Below are 19,985 nucleotides of genomic sequence, written 5' to 3'. Positions count from 1 at the left end.
TGAGCACAACTGACTTTCAAATATGCTCTTCCTCATTCTATAAGCCAGTGACACAGAATAATACATGTGTGAAATAACAAGGGTTGAAGACAGAGTAGACTAACTGGGAGATACTTTTATTGTCATAATTTAGAATGTCACTAATCTTCACCATAAGATATTTCTACTTTGGTAGGGGCAGCACAATTGGCAAGGTGGTATGAAAAGTGTGATCTGTAGGTTAAGACTAAGGCTGCATCTGTTCCATTTAATGAATATAATGACTTTGGGCAAGTAGCAGGGTCTGGCCTAGATGACGTGTAGTTTCTTTCTGTTTGTGGATCCTTGCTGTACCACATACTCTTCAATAACCACAGACACAGAGATTTGATACATTATTAGCAAGAATAGAAGACAAGTAGAGATGATGATTATCCTCAAGATCTTGATACCCAATAGATACTTAAAAGTTAGGAAATAAGAGAGGAGATTTGTAAAACAATCTCGAAAGCTCCTGAGGATCCAGCCACAGGGCAGTTCGATTCAGACTCCATAATCAGCAATACTTCTAGACTTGATGCTCTGATTTCCACGTTCTCAGTTGACTAGTTCTACTTTTTTTTTTTTCACCAGTCCATAAAGGTGCAAAGTCTTAGAAGTAACAAACCAGCCAGACTCAAGTCCTTTGCCCATGTCTTGGCTACCTGAAATATCTTTTTTTTTTTTCCCACAGAGAAATCCACACATGTTTTCCTCCTAGTGTAGCTGATTAGTTTCTGGCCATGGGGGACAAAAAAAAAAAAAAAAAATGACGAGACTCTATTATATTCAATTTGTGACAAAATAATAGTCTGGGAGTTGTTTTAATCTTACAATTCTTAGGCTGGTTGATGTGTCTCCATGGCATAGATCCACTTGTAGAAAATGCCTTTTAGACAGAAATGGGGTAAATGGTTTATGTGCCAACCTTAGTTCCTGTGCATCCCTGTCCTCCCGCTGTTCTGAAAGCTGGTGCTCTGGCTTTCCAGAGGGTTGGAGGAGGATGTGGTTTTCTGACATTGCCAGCAGTAGACCAGAAATCACACAAATGGAAGAACCATTTGTCTTCTACTCTTGAACTGACTCCAGTGTCTTCCTGCCCTGACTTCTGAAATTTGGCTATTGCTCTGATGTTAAAATGTACTCCATGGAAATGTGTGTCCATGGCTGCTCTTGTATTATCTCAATGAATTCTTGGCTAGTAAGGAGGCTATCTATTGTTTTCAAGTTGACTTGATCTTACTTAAAGAAATAACCTGACATCATTTCAAACCTCCTTTTGTATGTGACTGACTCACCCTGATCTGCTAAAACTTTCCAGATCCTGATCTCTAAAGTCAAATTATAGCCTCAAGTGTTTTTTTTAAACTTTGTAATTACATGTATGTCCACATAAAGTTGCTATAAGTGCTTTATGGACAAGAAACATATAACAATTTGCTCAGTTGGCAAATAATTAGGTGAATATCACATTTTAGGTTTTGAGAATAAAATTGATAAACAAGACTCAGTTCCTATTCTCAAATAACATTCAACCCCATGAGACAAATGCATATGTAAAAATTTATAGTTCAGTATTATGACACGAGTTATGTATGTCTACACAGAGTGTCCTGGAGGCAAAGCTGATGGGACTCTATAGTGGGAAAGGGGAGAAAGTGTTGTCATGGAAAATTTATCAGAGTGGCTAACATTTGTTCTGCAGTCATAAGGAAAGTATATTTTTGTAAAAAAGGCTGAGAATGACATTTTAGAAAGGGCAAAAATATTTGAAAATGAGTAGCGAGATAAGTGAGCATTGCATAGTTGATGACTGGAAAGTCGTTTGGTTATGAGAGGTGTACACTTAGTTTAGATTTCATTATTGGTGATGCAGAATTTCTTTTTTTAGAAGGTATCAGGAATTGAACTCAGGGGCACTCAACCCCTGAGCAATATCCCAGCCCTATTTTGTATTTTATTTAAAGACAGGTTCTCACTGAGTTGCTTAGTGCCTTCCTTTGGCTGAGGCTAGCTTTGAACTTGCAATCCTCTGGTCTCAGCCTCCCAAGCTGCTAGGATTATAGGTCTGCTCCACCGTGCCTGGCAGGTGATGCAGAATTTTTGGTATGAAAGTGACATGATCAGACTTGAGCATTAGGCAGGTAACTTTGGTGGCAATCATTGTGAAAGATCACTGAAAGTGGCACTCAGTGCATAGATACATGCATGGTTTTGCATGTGTGTGTGCACACTAGTGCATGTTCTGTTCATATCTCTGTGTGTCCTCAGAGAAGAACAGGAAGTCAACCACAGTAGAAAGGGGCACTCTTCCCTTTCTGGCTTTAAACTCCAGGGTAGAGAGATGTGCAGTGTGTGTGTGTGTGTGTGTGTGTGTGTGTGTGTGTAAGTAGAAATGCCTTGTAAAAAGCTATATCCAGAAAGGAAGCTGACTAAGACTGGTGAAAAGTAAAAAGGGCCTACATCTAAAAATTGGCCATTTTACATGAGTACTAATTTTGAATTAAGTAAAAGGCTAAGGAGTTAAGATAAACTCACAAGATGTGTATATTTCTTCAGCTAGGACTGTTTGCAAGCTTGAAGTACCTAGCATTGATCATATGTGGATGCATATGCCACAGAATAGAACATTTGTAGGTTTACACACAGAGACAGTGTGGCTCTCAAAGCCATCTGTTGTATACTTGGCTAAATGGTGTTAGAAAATTAGCAGATCTTTGAGGCAGCTAAAGTGGAAGATGCTAAAATAGTAAAAGAGTCATCTTCTCAATATTGGCAATCCCCAACCTGTTGACATGTAAGATTTTAACACTTCTAAGTGTTTGTAAACAGTAAGTGAGCTACATGTTGAAAGGATCTCAGTAAAGAGAGGCAGAGATGGGCTGAGAATTGGCAAAGGTATATGCTGTCCTATGGATATTTTATACCAAAAGAAAAGAGCACAGCTAAAGCTAGGATTAGTTCTTTAAATGTCCATCCATATAAATCCCCCAATTTATTTTTTTTTGATTCTTTTTTTTTTATTGTTGGTCATTCAAAACATTACATAGTTCTTAATATATCATATTTCACAGTTTGATTCAAGTGGGTTATGAACTCCCAATTTTACCCCGTATACAGATTACTGTATCACATCAGTTACACTTCCATTGATTTACATATTGCCCCCAATTTATTTTTAAATAAAGCAATTATTTTAAAATGTATTATATATTATATTGATTTCCACAGTAGAAACGGACATCCTTCCTTTCTGGATCTATTGGATTCTTCTAGTCAATGACCATTATTTATTTATTTGTAAAATCATACTCATTTCTGAGTATGTGATCAAAGACAAGATGTGAGAGAGGTAGGCAAATGTTACTTCTGACTTCCTTTCCTTCCTCCTTCTGTTTTGTTGGGTCTTTGATATCCTCCCAGCTCTGAGTTACATGCTGGAGTGTAAGGAAGACTAAGACATGGATCCTGCTTCATGGAACTCAACTTCTCTAAGAGGAAGCAGACAGGACAAGAAATAATCGTGATGCTATTTAATAAGTACTAGGACAATAGCTTGAACTAAGATTTGGGAGAACAGTTACTTACTGATGTTTGAGGAGGACTGTGGGAATCTTCACAGAGGAGATGACATCTGACCTGGGTGTTGAAGGATAGACATGATTTTTGCCCAGTTAAATGATATGTCAACAGGGAATTGCAGATTTACTTGCTATGAAAAAAGCATTTACTGAATCTGTGTCCATTGATTCAAGAGCATGAAGATAAATTTAATGCTGAAGCAGGAGACTAAGTGAATTCTTAAATTGAATATAAATTTGGATCTATGTTTGGACATGATGCTGATGGGGGAAGGAAAAGGTATATAGTATTTGTTGATTGTTACTATTTGCTAAGTGTTCATATGACTGGTGCCAATCTGAAAAGTCAGTGAAGCTGCTTTTTGTACCTATTCATATCTAAAGATAAGAAAAATGTTCAAGGTTACTATATAGCCAATATTTGGACTTGGATTTTCCTGACTGCAAAAATCAATGCAATTTTCCCTGCACACTGTCACACCTCTCCTGAGTACACTCTGTACATGCATGCACACAAATTCCTTAGTATTGCAAATCAACATACACACATAGAAATAAATGCACACATCAATTTACACACACATAATATCTTATAAAGTTCTTCATTATGGTATGCATCTATGTTGGAATATTTTTTGCCCACCAACATGGTGATTTGGAAATCAAATATATGAAACATTTTAAAATAAATGCTTTATTTAAAAATAAATTGGGGGATTTATATGGATGAATGTTTAAAGAACTAATCCTAGCTTTAGCTGTGCTCTTTTCTTTTGGTATAAAATATCCATAGTACAGCTTATACCTGTGCCAATACTCAGCCCATCTCTGCCCCTCTTTACTGAGATCCTTTCAACATGTAGCTCACTTACTGTTTACAAACACTTAGAAGTGTTAAAATCTTACATGTCAACAGGTTGGGGATCTGGCTGTTGAGTTAAATGGGGGCATTTTGTTGACTTCATAGGGTCTTTACAAAGGAGATCAAAGGGATGCATTATGTTTCCATACATAACTTTATAGGACAGATGGAATCCACCTTGAAAGACCCATGACACTTAAAGCCAGATTATCAAAAGTTTCAGACACTAAAACCTATTAGCTTATGCAGACCTTAGCTTCACACTATCAGCACTTTTTAGCTTCGTTTATAGGTAGTGGACAAACCAATTTGAATTTTAACTACTGCCAAAGTTCAATCATGGGTGAGAAGGGTGACCACTGAAATATGGGTTGTTATAATGATGCTTTGTCTTGGAATGTGAACTTGCTCCCTTGAATTATGCTATCACACAAATGACTAAATCACAATTTGAATTAAAAAAATTAACCACTCAATTTTGGGAAGAGTTCCAAAGCTTAGAATGGTATTTGGCTAGATGGTAGCTTCACAAATCTCTTCTGTTTGATGGAAAAAAGATCATGAAAGAAAGTTGCTCATTCTTTCATCTTCCAGAAACTCCAAAGGATTCTGCTCCTTCCCACATCTAAAACTTGAAATACCCACAACCTTTGAGTTTTCCCCCTCAAGCCTTGAAACAAATTGCTGTTACAAATCAGTGTTGTATTTGAATATCCCACTTTTATTAGTGAAATGACTCCTATGTGCCCAAAATATTAGCAATTAAAGAATAACAAAAATCTTGTCTTGTAAAAGCCATTTAGATATACTATATGTAGTAATTAAAAATGAGAGGGAGGATGGAATGGTAATGGAAAGGGGGGGGAAATGGGGAATGAAATACAATTCTTTGCATGTATAATTTTGTTAAAATGAAACCAAATACTATGTTTAATTATAATGGTCTAAAAATTTAAATTTTGTTTTATCAATTAAGAGGTTTTAAAGGCATGTTTTTGATGATGTAGGAACTTTGTCCAGTGTTTGGAAATATTTTTAAATGTAATTAGGTCCCAATTGCTTTAATATGCAGAGTTCCAATGATGTAATGCCTTTTATATAACTATTTATTTGACATGGTGGCATTAAGGGAAATATTTTGGTTTATCTATATTATGATACTTCAGGTTGAAATATTATTAGGGTTTTTATTTTCTCGTATTTTAAATAGTTTGCTTGATTAAATATTTCCCAAATAGATGCTCTATCTGTTCATTTCTTAATGACTTGCCTATTTATCAATTCAGCACTTAAAAAAGATGATTAAAACAATTGAATATTATTTTTAAAAGAGCATGAATGAACAGGCACTAAATTAGGTATGCAAATGTTTAATCTCTGTATACATTATGCTTATCTTTCAAAAATGTTCTTTTCAAAAATACATATATGCTGTATTTATACTTACTACATTTTCTAGTAATAAAAGTTAGATACCAGACATACTCTGAAGTGTCATAAGTTTAGTTTGCTCAAAAAAGAATTCAATTTCTTTTGGTGTTTTTAGTAATCTGACTCTTTTTTATTTTTATTATTTTTTGGTCTATTTGTTTAGGAGCAATTGCAAGTTCTTTGTTTCTATTAATGTAAATCTCCTTCCCAGCCTAATGCCAGTTATACTCTATGATGAGGATTTAAACTTTGTAGAACAGAACGGTTTTACCTGCCTGTTCTTTGAGCCACCCTTTGAAGAGCGCTCTTTTCCATTTCTGTCTTGTGGAGACCCATCAAGAGAAGAAGGTTACAGGCGTCCACCCATCTGACAGGTGTGTAGGTAGCAGAAGTTTCTGTCTTCCTTTGTTGGTGGCTATGAAACCACAGGTGTTGAACATCAGCAGCAGCACCTGTTTGATAGTGAGGCTTTGTCTATGTCAGGTGGAGACATTTACACTAAATTTGAAGGGAAAAAACTCTCATAACTTTGTTGTCTAGGCTGAGAAGCATAAAACAGGTTTTTTTTTTTTTTTTTTTTTTTTTTTTTTTACTGGTTTTAAAGCTGTAAAGATTGTTGTGGCTTTACCCTTCTCATTTATCGGTAAGAGTCTTGTTTTAACTTGACTACAAAAACAGATACAGTTTATTCCTTATTAAAAAATATTAAACAGTTTTTAAGTAGAATACTATACAGGTTCAGCATTTAGTCAAGAGCTCTTGGGCAGAGTAGATGCCTTGCTCTGGTTGGAAAATATACCACCTTTAAGACATTTGTATTTGTTCAGATCCTTTTGGTTTAAACTATAATTGTACTTTTGTTTTTTATCACATTACCTGTCGCCTTAATTAAGATGTATGTAGCACAAGGTCAGAGGCACTGAAAAAAGTCTCACTTAAAAACACAGAAATTATCTTTGGTATCTCTTGGCCACTCTGGCTCTGATCCAGCTGTCACTTGTCTTCCATGATTCATTCTGATAATGTTAACCAGCTGTCGATTTAAAAATCTATCGATGCTGGAGTTCACTGAAGCCTTCTTGGTTCTTTCTGAAATAGCCAAAACAATATACTAGTGATTTTATATTCTTTGTGGTCAAATAAGTCATTGTTATTCTGCAGTCCAGGTGAAAAGTGCATCTACCATGCTTTCAGATATGCTCATGTCTGAGTGGGACTCAAAAGGAAAAATGATTCTTTTATTTGCATCATTAAAAAGTATCAGAAAGGTTTCTCTCTCCATGTGTCAATGTGTGACAACAAGCATTTTCCTAAATACTTTTAACATCATGATTCTTTTTGTTATCATTAGGTAACACTTATAACAGTATTACTCAAGAGAAAAGGCCACATGGCTCACCAAATAACAATAATTTGGCAAATAAAAAATAATTTGTCTCTCCAATTTATTAAATGTATTTATCTAAATCATAGAGATTGTTATTAAAGTAATAACATTCCATGAAAAGACTTAAAAATAATCCTTTATGTATTTTAATCTTCCTTATGATACAAATTCAATCTTGAGTATCCTAATAGGAATTTTTGGGTGAAAATTGAATAATGACACACTGAATAATAATGGCAAAAGCTATTTTATTTTGGTCTACTCTGTCACAAAGCTCCTTTAATCTTGAAAAGAAGGAACTTGGAAAGTATGAGAAAAATGAGACTAGGAGAGTTTAAGCCACTTGCAGTCATCCAATTAATAAGTTAGGATGGGGTTAGAATTAGTTTTTTTTCAGATAAAAGTGTACTTATTAATATGCATTGGATTGAGTTTATTCCCCAAGATTTCTAGCACGCGCACACGCTTGCGTGCATGTGCTTAGTGGTGATTTCTTTAAATCATTTAAAATGGGAAAACCAAACTGGTAACATTATAATGTATTCTTCCCATGTTCTTGACACAGATCATTTCATTTAATTTTATCACATCACCCTATGGAATAGTGCTATTGTTCTCATTTACAGAGGTAAACCTTTTGATAAGCAGAAAAGCTAGACTTGAATACCAGCCTCTCCTGCTACAGAACTAGTCTATACTGCATGCTAGCCTTACTCTGTAGTGAGTCTTTACTCTGTAGAGTTGACTGTTCAGGAGTCACAGGGCTTAAGGCTAAATTTACACTGAACCTGGGATCTATTGTAAAAGTTGCACAATTTGTTTAATCAAACCTAACACGAAAATTTTTTTCTGTGTCTCCCAAAATTGTAAGAAAAAATAGAGCAGTTACATGTCATCGAATAGAGCAGTTAATTAAGGATCTTAGTTTTGTTATTAAGGCTTTAGTAAATGTCTTAAGTCTTATCCCAGAAAAATGATAATATTGGTAGAGAAAAGGCAGGAAGTATGTTTTTTCTTGCTCCAAATGTTGCCTCTGCTGCCTGAGCAACCTCCCACCCCCCACCAAGTCTAGAGTTGGTCAACAATGGTGAGAACTATTTGTACAAGTTAGAAATTGGCTGAATAAGAAACTGATACCCTTCATGTTCTCTGTGGTAGTGTTGCTGTGTGCCAAGCTTCCTTATGAATTTTATGGTTATTTTCTTTCTGTCATTCAAAACATTTCAGTTGCCCTTTTGGGTGTGTCTCAAGGTTATAAGAGAAAATAAATCGAATCCACAGATGGACCGAGGAGCTCAAATGAGTTAACAGATATAAAATGACAAGTCCTGCCTCTTGTCTATAAGGACTAAATAAATATTCAATTCAAATTTACTAATTTTAAGTAAATACATTTCCTTCTAATGGGAGCTTACTTTATACCCTGACTTATTTTTCTACTTTTGTTGCTTTATCCTTCATAGTATGTCTGTTGCCTTTAGTATAATAATAGAACAATTGATTGACATAAGTGTTACAAAGACCTTAACTTCTATCAAGATGACATGTAAATTTATATCAAGGTCACTGTTATTGTTTATATGTGAAGTATACCCAAAAGCTCATGTGGGAGACAATACAAGAAGGTTTAGAAGTGAAATGATTGGGTTATGAGAGCCTTAACCTAATCAGTGCATTAATCCCCTGATGGAGATTACTAGATGGTTACTGTAGGCAGGGAGGACTGGTGGACATGGCTGGAAGATGGGGTTCCAGGGGGTGTGCCTTTGGGGTGTGTATTTTGTCCTTGTTGAATGGAGCTCTCCCTCTGATTCTTGGGTACCATGTTCCCAGATGTTTTCCTCTGCCACATTCTTCCACCATGACATCCTGCCTCACCTCAGACCCTGAGGAATGCAGTTGGTTATCTATGAACTGAGACCTCTAGAACTGTGAGTTCCCAAATAAACTTTGGCTTCTGTAATTGTTTTGGTCAGGTCCTTTGGTCACAGCAACAAAAAAGCTGGTGATAACAGTCACTCTGTTATGCACTGCTTTCTAACCTAAAAACTGTCTTCTGTTGACCCGGTTTAATTGTAACTATTTAGCCAAGTTTCAGTCTTTGTTATAGAATTCATATACAAACTCATATTATCAAATTTAATTATATCATTAAAATAATACATCCCTAATCCTCTTGTTCACTCCACTACTGTAATTGCTAAAAGGCTATGAAGCCCAATATGAGTGTTTTTAAACACATATGCACATGTCCCATTTGAATCTAATATTTGTATGTGATTAAAAAACTATAATTTTTTTTTTTGCATTCAGGTGAATTTTAAAGAATATTATGTGCCCATAATTTTTTGAAATCTAGTTGAATTTTCAGATTTTTGGAGAGTTTCTTATTCTCTCCCAGCTTATCCTTCAATACTGCTTTAGGGAGAACTATTTGTTCTTTTCTTGGTTGTTCCAGGACACATGAAGTAAAGGACAGGTGTTAATCCAAAGTATAGTGTTTTGTATTATGTGAGTTATCACATAAAGATATATGTAGAATGGAAGAGTTTTCAAGCTTGCCATCTTGCATCCCCAGGAGTGTGTGCCTAATCTCAGCTGGTCTGCCTGAGACCCCATGAGCACCAACCCTAGTCCCCCAAGCGGTCCTATTTCTGCCCTTAAAAGATGAAAGAAACTATCATGAACCAGGAAAAACTCGCCAAACTGCAGGCACAATTGAGCATTGGTGGGAAAAGAACTGCTTGCAAAAAGAAGATGGTTTATATAACAGCTACCACAGATGATTAAAAAAAAAAGACAAAAAACAAAAACAAAACTTCAATTCTCCTTAAAGAAGTTAGGGATAAACAATATCTCTGGTATTGAAGAGGTGAATATGTTTACAAACTAAGGAACAGGGATCCACTTTAACAACTCTAAAGTTCAGGTGTCTCTGGCAGCAAACACTTTCACCATTACAGGCCGTGCAGAGACAAAGCAACCACAGAAATGCTACCCAGCATCTTAAACTATTTTGGTGCAGACTGTCTTACTAGTTTAAGGAGACTGGCTAAAGCTCTGCCCAAACAATCTGTGGATGGAAAAGCACCACTTGCTACTGAAGAAGATGATGATGATGAAGTTCTAGATCTTGTGGAGAATTTTTGTGAAGCTTCTAAGAATGAGACAAAGTGAACTGATCAACTTCTGAAGAAGATAAACTTGAAGAAGTTAGTGGGAGCTGCTATTTTATATTATGACTCCTTTTTAAAATTGTTTTGTATATGAATCTGATAAAATTTAGATCTCTAATAATTTTAAGCCCAAGTCCATTGGACACTGCAACTCTTTCCAGGTTTTGCTTATATACAATTTGTTATTTGTAGCTAATTAAGCTTAAGAAACCTGGGAATAAAGATTGAAAAAAAGGTTATTTTAAAAAAAAGAAAGAAAAGAAAGAAATGCTATCAGATACTATGGAACCAGAGTTAAGAGTAGACCTGATATTCTGTACAGGCCCTGTTTCCTAAACATGTTTAAATATGTGGACATCTTTAACTTTCACCAAGAAAGTCTCTAATTTTTCTTGAGTCAAACTGCTGTTTTCATTCATCTGTCATCTTCCCACTTTTGAAAGGGAGATAGGATAAGAAAAATTATGATATTTGTTCTCCTAAATTGATAATATGAAGAAGTATAGCACAGGCACAATGACATAGCCTCTTCTCAATGTCACATGTCCAGGTCAGAAGAGGCACTGGACATGCAGCTTCAGTGGACCATTGCCAGCTGAGAAACCAGAAATGTACATTTTTTATGTGAATAAATATTTAAAGAGAATTAATGAATTTAAAACATTTTAAACGCACCATGATTGCTAGAATACATTGAATAAGGCTTCCTTGATTTCAGGTCTCCAGGTTGTGATAATTTGGCCTTTATTTCTTTTCATGTGGTTCATCCAGAGAAATTGATAGACTACCAATCAACTCAAGATATGGTATTTTCTTCCTTTCTTGATGTTTTCCCTTTACGGTTAGCATTATTGACATTGTTATTTTTTCCTTTCATAGAAATATTATTGCTCAAGAATTTAGGTTAGCCACCTTGAGTCAATAATTTTAGAACCACTTTCTTCATTAGATAAATCAGAAATGTGAGACATAGGAACACTTCTCCTTTTATGCTTCTTTATTTTATGATTTGCCCAGTAAAATTTCTTCCAGGTTATTTTTTTTTGCAAAGTATATTATATTTTAGTTTATTAGACTTGTATTGCAGCATTTTCAGAATATAGTTTCTATAAACACTTACCATCCTTATTTACTGAGATAGATATGGTCTGTCCATTTTATCTTTTAACACTTCTTATGAGAAAACTCACTTGAGACACTTCTATCAGATCTCTGCATGAGGAAAAACAATACTTCTCTGACACAAGCAGGATACTCAGTGTTACCATCAATTTGGGTTCTGTCTGAACATGTTTCCTCTCTGCTCTGATCCCTGTTGCCTACTAGAAAAGTCAGAGAAAAATGAGTGATTAAATTTAGTAATTGACTTCAAGGACCAAAAGATCTACTTTTATTTGCTAAAACTTTCTCAAGATCTTTTCTACTTATAAAGTCTCTTTTTCTCCTTCTTTCTGATTATAAATATTTTTATTATTTTTTGTACTATATTATACATAATTCTCTAAGTCTCAAAATATTTTGCAAAAATACTTGCAAAATAAATAAATATATGATTGTGTATATGAAAGAGTGTTGTTCGTTTTTTTCATTAGGAATGTAAGTAAATAAAAAACATTGTTGAGAATTGTAATGCTTTAAGTATTCTGTCCATGTATCTTCTTACTAATCTTTCAACATCCTCACAATTTTCTAATTGATTAGAAAATGAAGACTCCAATCAACAGAAATCCTGTAAGCAGTGATTTCCCCAGCTGGCAATCAAACGCTGTCCATCTGTGTACCCCCTTTGTATGGGACCACTTTTCAGGAAGTCTAATTTTGGGGATTTATCTGAATCAAATTTATGCTCACTGCTAATGAGCACACTTCTGTAATAAAGTCTTTTACAAAGTTTATTTTTTCATAAAGTAAAGATTTGATAGATTTGTAGAAGTCAATGTTCATTTAGGTCTGATAATAGTGTGATTAAGCACATGTACATATTTATCTCAACCAAACCCATAAAACCAATTTATTTACTTTAGAACAATTAGAGTAATTTAGAATGCCATCTTTTTTTTATAAAAGAGCTTTATTAAACCCCAAGGCACTGGGGGGTTTGACTAAATAATTTTGAGTATGAAACTTTAAAATTCCTTGTTGGTTAAACATAAAAATTAAAGCAGTTACCTTTGCCTTCGTCATAACCTGAAATCATCCTCCTGCATACAGACCCTAATTATCTTGAAATATTATTTATGCTGTGTGGAGTGAAAGAATCTGTGATGTGATAATCACCATTTGAGATTTTATAAATTTGGTTAGAAAATGCAATAATAACTGAGAACGGTGGAACAGATCCTGAATTTAACTCTGATAGGTGTATTTTTAACTTAAAGATGCACTATGAAGTAATTGTGTCAGGCTGGAATGAGAAAAATTTAGGCTCAGACCATTGGGCCTCATCTGGAATAAAAAGGACCCTCAGTCTTTATTATCAACAAGTTTTAAAAATGCATTTTGATAACTCGCTATTCACCTTCAAAATAGATACAAACGAATCTGTCGAAGAGAATCCCCACTAAAACAAGTAGGGGCACACAAGGATTTAAGATGATATCCCTAATGAAATACAGAGCTCTCACACTGTGAGAAAATTAAGACTTGGGCCAAGAATCAAAGAGGAGCTCAACAGCCTTCAGAAGGCGTTTTTATAGTCTGGGATCAAGGAGGTTTCATCCGCCGAAGTACTGAGGACCAGTAATGGTCTGCTAATCTACGAGGTGCTTTTATATTGTTTTCTTTGCAATTTCTGAGACTGTTAAAGCTTAAGAGTAAGAGGTTGCAGGCTGGAAATCAATGTCTCGAGATGCAAGGTGTCCCACCTTTTGTTAGTGTCATGAGATGTTCAGGAGGGCGTGGAATGCTTTTAGGGCTGCCTTAAAGGTTAAAGATGTTAAATGTCACTTCATTCACATGCTATGGGCAAAAGAAGAAAATGGGAGAGCAGGATCCAAGGTCATAGTCAGTGATTCTGTTTTTTGAATGGAGAGTAACACTATACCTATAATGATTTGGAGACAAGTCACTTGATTCTTCTTACCAACGTGATCTGGTGGCCAGTATAAATTGTGTGTTTATTTATGTATCACTCAATTTGAATGTTTATTGGAGAAACTTGTGCAATTCAGGATAAATATCAAGGTTTAAAAATTGGAATTTAATCTTAATTTTAAAAGATTAAAAAAAAAACCCTGCTTGTTTCCATTTTGAATGCCATTATGCCATACTTGACAGAGGGCTAGTTTCTTAAACAGGAGTCTGAAAAATTCACATGGAATCAACATGATGTTAGAAAATTTCTTACCTCTTCTGCAAAGTATAGTTCTAAGTTTATAGAAACAGCCTTGTGCAATGATTATGTATATATTAAAGAGCATGCAAAATATAATTTTATAGTGTCTAAAATTTTTCAATTGCATTTGTTTTATTTATTTTTGAGAAGCATGTATTTGTGCAAGTTAAGTATGCTGCTGATAAAACTGTATTCTGAAGGAAAAACAAATATATGAAAAAGTCAAAGAAAAAGCTCTTTGATTTTCAAATATCTGTGTAGCAGGAATAATCAGATGATAACTATTGCTTTGGCATATTTAATATAAATTAAGATTCTGTTGATTGATTAAATCATCACCATTGGTCTCAACAATCCTCAGGGCAGTGCTGAGTGCTCTAAAAAACTATTCCAAATGACTTTGAAAAGATTATTTTAGCAGTTAGTTCCATAAAGTAAGCTTATGGATGTCCCTGATGTTATCATCTCCTTTCTGTTAAAAATTCAGAACACTGGCAAAGTAACATCTATCAATAAATGACATACTGAAAATGTTTAAAATTCTAGTGCAATGCAAAACTTGAAAAATTGCTGCTCTATTTTTACTTTGACTTTATTATCATGGATGTGTCTATAAAAATTTTCTGCCTTGAAATTAATCACCACTACCAGAAGAGTTATGAGATTTATTTGCTAATGTTTTTCCCATTTTACCTTTAAAATATCTCACAGTAGGAAGATAAAGTATCTATCTTTTCAAAAATTTAGACTTTTTTTCTGTGTTTTATATATATTCAAGTATGTGTTGCATTTTAGGACAGTGACCTTTTTTCCTTCCATGGCTACTGTTAAAAATGTAAATAATTTTATCTGTCAGTTATGGTAACAATGTTTAGATTTGACAAGTTTTCTATTTTAAATTAGACTGAAATAAAGGCAGCTAGCCACAGCCCTGGGTTTTTGTCTGGACTCCATGATACAATCAATACAAAATGTGCACACTGCTCAGACAGGTCATTGTGAGAACTAAGTACAATATTTTGTGAAAACTCCTTGTTCACCTAAGACACTCTGCATTTATGTTTTGAGGCAATGTTGCACAGTGTAGAGTAAGAGCTTTACTGTTAAACATTTAAACCTTAAAACTCCAGCTCTCCAACAAACTGTTAGCTTCACCAATTTCCCTAACCTCTTTAAACCCCAGGTTAATAATAAATAAAATGGACTTAGTAGCTACCAAATAAAGACGTGTGTATTACATAAAATGCTGCACATAAAATGTACAGTCCAGTGCCTACAAATATTAAGTATTCAATAACTGTTAGGTTTTAAAACTGCCATTATTTAGTATTCTTAGGGATGAAGATTTCATAGCAAATGCACAGGCACATATACATGGTTTCTCATGTCAGTCTGCAAGATACAATAATTTTTGAGTAGCTTTACCTATAAAATCAACCATAATTAAAACAATAACCAAATGATACATTGTTCATCTATTGTACTTGGTTCTCTTGCATCTTTTACTCCCTTCAAGTTCATCACTTTCCCAAGGACTCAGCAGTGGCTGAAAGGTTCTTTCAGAGTCATCCAATCAGCCCAGCTCATTAAGACAAGAGGATCTTTTTCTGAGATAAAATAGAACAGACTTTCTCACTTCAACGTGGGTGTGCGGGCACACGTGTGCATGCGTGAGTACTAGTAGTGGTAGTGGAGAGCTGTGAAAAAGAACTTACCCATCTTACTAGTAAAATCTAATTGAAGCCTTTTTCTTGAATTAAATAGTTGATGGTTAACAGAATTCTGAACATGGAGCACAGTCTCCTACAATTAATCGAAAAATTCACAGATGCATCCCATTTGTCTATATTTTAGGAAAAAATAAGACATTTAAAGTATAAGTTTGTATAAAGACATGAAGATCACATGGACTCTGAACATATCAATGCAATTCAAATATACCATAACTTGTTGATCAGCCCCATGGTTTCAATGTGGATTAAAATTGGGCTTGAATTAACCAAAGTAAAAATCTAAAGAGGAACATTTCTATTACCTCCACTTAGATTTTAACAGTTTTTCTTTGGTTAACATATCCACACTACACATTTTTAAACCCAAGAACATGTTGGTACATACTGTAATAAACCTATTTACAAATGTGTAAGGCTTTCATGCTGCAGGAAAAATGGCCCAACAGCACAGATACCCTACCTGCTGGCCTTTAGCACTGGACCAAATTGGTTATCATGGAGACTTGTGGTAGGCCAGTTCCTTTCCTGTAAGGATGGCCAGCAAAGGATCCGTCTGGGAGAAATTAACCATTGCCTGTCTATAACAATGTCAGAATCTCGCAACTTCTCCCAATTAAATTGGCATTCCAGTGACTTACACTTTACATAAGTAGAGAACTTCTCTTAACATCAATGGTACTGTTCATGATGGAAAACTTCTTCTTAGCTTTTGTTGAACTCAGATCCATCAAAATTTTTTACTTCTTTTAATTATTTCATAGCTTTTGACTTTTAAATACCTCTATTATGTACCGAGTCACAAAAAATATATTGGAAAGTTATATTTGATTAAGTCAAGCCTAATTCTTTAGAAAAGAAGCAAGATGGTATAGTATAGTTGAGCATGGTTGTGTTGTCAGGATGCTTGGGTGTTTATATTAATGAACCTTTTACTGCCTTTGTTTCCTCACCTGTAATATAAAATTGATGGTATTAAACATAATTATGGAGTGTGTGAATATAAGTTTAGAATGGTGCCTGGAACATACAAAGTACTTTCTCAAGGTGATTTTATTTATGAATAAAATCAAAGTGGAAATGCACACAAGCGATAGGCATTTAATGAATTTTTAACAAACTAATTTCATTTGCCCACAGTGAATTTCAATAAGGATTCAAAAGGGGTACCCTGAATCCATTCACTGCCTCAAATCTCTCCCAGAGGCTCTATTTGCCATGGGGCCATCATCTGATTGTGATAGTACCCAATGTGTTTGTGACACTTGCAATACATGGCCATCATCTATGCTGGTCCTCTGTGTTGGCCACTTGCCTACTCTCCTTATTTCTTCTTTTGCTTAGATGTAAACTCTTCTGTTGGCTGTAGCTCCCTCAGTGGCTTTGGAGGGTAATTCTAGGAGTGTTTCAACCTGTGATAACTTTGGGGGTGTTGATGACATGGGGCATTTGCTCACTGAGGTGCCAGCACTACCAGCAGGTTCACCACCTCCTCTAGTCAAGTACAGGCTTGCTTTAGCTGGGAGAACATGCAGGGATAGGACCTGCCTGGGCTGCTAGAGGTCCCTGGCAGTGTTGGTTCTGGGTATGGTGCATGGATGTGGTGGAGGTGGTGCTGGTTGGTTCAGACAGGGATGTCTGGAGGCTTGGGCTTAGGGTAAGCACTATTTTTTGGGGGGGGGGCAAGTACAGCATTGGTGTTGGAGCTACCCATAGAATAAAGGACAGTGGTTATTTACCTAATAACGTGGAAAGAGTTTCAATATTATAACAATCTGTATATCAGTGTTTATTGAATGAACATACTGATAAAATGCTATGGTTCAGTGGCTCTGTTTTCCTGCATTTTGGATAATATGGATGACTTCTGAGCAACTTCTCTAGTGGTTATTTAAGCTGAAGTAGAGGACTTGACTATTACTACCAGCATTTACTTGTTAATTTAATGACTTTATTAAGGGTCCACTGTTCATGAGGTCTTCTGGCAACTGCTGTGATGAATACAAAGAATACCAATGTATGACTTTTTGGATCTGTAGTCCCTCAGGTCATCTGTCACTTGATATATAGAAATTTAAATGGGTCAACAGCCTGTTTTTGGAACTTAAAGAAATTATATTATCTTCCTCACCTAAATTATTTAATCAGATACACATATACACTTTCACATGAACACATACAAGTGATTATTACTTATTGTAGCAGGAGCATGTAAGATGTTGCCATTTGGTTTGTTCTCTAACCTGTTTCTAGGGACTGATGCCAAAATTCTAGGATGAGAGGACAAAAATATCATAATTAAAGTTAAAAACAATACAATTCTACATAAATGACATACAATTAATATGTCAAAGAGATATTTACACTTTCATGTAAATATTGTTTTCTTATTTATTCTCTGGAAAAAAGTTGTTAAACACTGGCTTATATTCTATAAAATGTTGAGAAAAATTTTCTCAACAACGTGAATCAACTTGGATTTTTTAAAAATGAATACATGTGAGATATCTAAAAGAATTTCTAGATACTACTAAGGGAGAATTTTTTTCCAGGAGTAGAATTTGGTAAGAAAATAGCCAATAAAATACTAATGGATAACTTTAAAAAAATGTACACAGAGCTACATGAAGAAGTGAAACAGAAGGCAGTTCAGTGGAAAATACTCAGATTCAAGCATATTTATTAGAAGAATTTGAATGCGTAATATCATAATTAAAGTTAAAAATAATACATATCTTGGGGCTGGGGATGTGGCTCAAGCGGTAGCGTGCTCGCCTGGCATGCATGCGGCCCAGGCTTCATCCTCAGCACCACATACAAAGAAAGATGTTGTGCCCGCCGAGAACTAAAAAATAAATATTAAAAAAAATTCTCTCTCTCTCTCTCTCTCTCTCTCTCTCTCCCCTCTCTCACTTATGTATTTTAAAAAAATACATATCTATATAAATTACATACAATTAATATGTCAAAGAGATATTTACACTTTCATGTTTGCCCCAGCATTATTCACAGTAGTCTATATCTCGAATCAAACTGTGTCCATCAGTAGATAAAAGGAATAAAGAAAATGTGAGACACACACACACACACACACACACACACACACACACACATACACACACGAATACTAGTTGGCCTTAAAAGGGGGAAGTCCTATGATTTACAACAACTTGAATCAACTTGGAGGACTTTTTGCTAAGTGTAATCTTAGCATATTAAGACAAATACCACTCAATCTCATTTGTATGTGGACACTGAAAATGTTGAACTCTTAAAAACAGTAAAATTATGGTCATCAGAGACTGGGTTTGAGGGAATCAGGAAGATGTTGATGAAAGAACATAAAATTTTATCTGGTCAGGAAGAACAAGTTCAAAAAGTGTGTTGTACATCACGATGACTACTGTTAACAATATGGTTAATAACAATATATGGTATACTCGAAAATCGTTAAAAAGTAGATTTTAAGTGTTCTTATTACAAAAATGATACAGGATAAAAAAATTTGATTTAGTCATTTCACAATGCTTACATATATCAAAACCTCATGTTATACACCATGAATATATATGCTTGTCAATTTAAGAAATTGAAAAATTAAGGAGTAAGTTTACTGAAATATAAATAAGACTTTGAAAACATAACTCAGTACCGTCAAATTCAAAGGCTTGATGCCAGGGGCTTTGGCAACAATAGGACAGAAGCTTTACCACCTGCCATAATATAGCACCCAGTTCTTTTCACTGGGCATGTCTTCTCTGGCATGGCCTTAATAGCATAGGAAACAGACAACTTTATATGGGGCTAGTGTAAAGGAGAAAAGATGGCAGATTTTACATGGGAATGGAGATTTTTTTTTTAAATGAACACATGTGAGATATCTAAAAGAATTTCTAGATACTACTAAGGGAAAATTTTTTTCCAGGAGAAGAATTTGGTAAGGAAAGAGCCAATAAAATATTAATAGATGACTTTTAAAAAATTTACACAGAGCTACATGAAGAAGTGAAACAGAAGGCAGTTCAGTGGAAAATACTCAGATTCAAGCACATTTATTAGAAGAAATTTGAATGTGTAAAGTCACACCTCACAAACAACAACAACAAAACACTTCAGGCCCAGAATACTTACTTAGAAAATTCTTCTCAACATTTTATAAAATATAAGCCAATGTTTAACAACTTTTTTCCAGAGAATAAATAAGAAAAAATATTTCCCCAAACATTCTGTGGAGCTAGCATAATCTGGATACTAATATATAATAAGAACATTAAGTTAGGAAAGGCTTAGGTAAGAAACTGTGAAGGATCTGAGATTTTACCCTACTTTGACCCACAAATTTATACACACGCACTGACAGAAGAACACAAGATCCACAGGTCAGAGAAACAGATAATTATTGCTCACAATCCCGCCCCCCCCAAAAAAAAGCAATCTGGCCAGACAAAACACCTGGTATCATCTGG

At 34.9% G+C, this 19,985-nt stretch overlaps 1 pseudogene; it reads left to right on the top strand.

Annotated features, from left to right (window-relative positions):
• Positions 1–9,961: 9,961 nt before the first annotated feature.
• Positions 9,962–10,456, top strand: LOC113183218 (transcription factor BTF3-like; annotated as a pseudogene).
• The last annotated feature ends 9,529 nt before the right edge of the window (positions 10,457–19,985 follow it).

Source organism: Urocitellus parryii, chromosome 14, assembly GCF_045843805.1.
Source record: "Urocitellus parryii isolate mUroPar1 chromosome 14, mUroPar1.hap1, whole genome shotgun sequence".
Taxonomy (NCBI): domain Eukaryota; kingdom Metazoa; phylum Chordata; class Mammalia; order Rodentia; family Sciuridae; genus Urocitellus; species Urocitellus parryii.
Note: the sequence above shows the minus strand (reverse complement) of the source record. Positions and strands in the feature narration are given on the sequence as shown.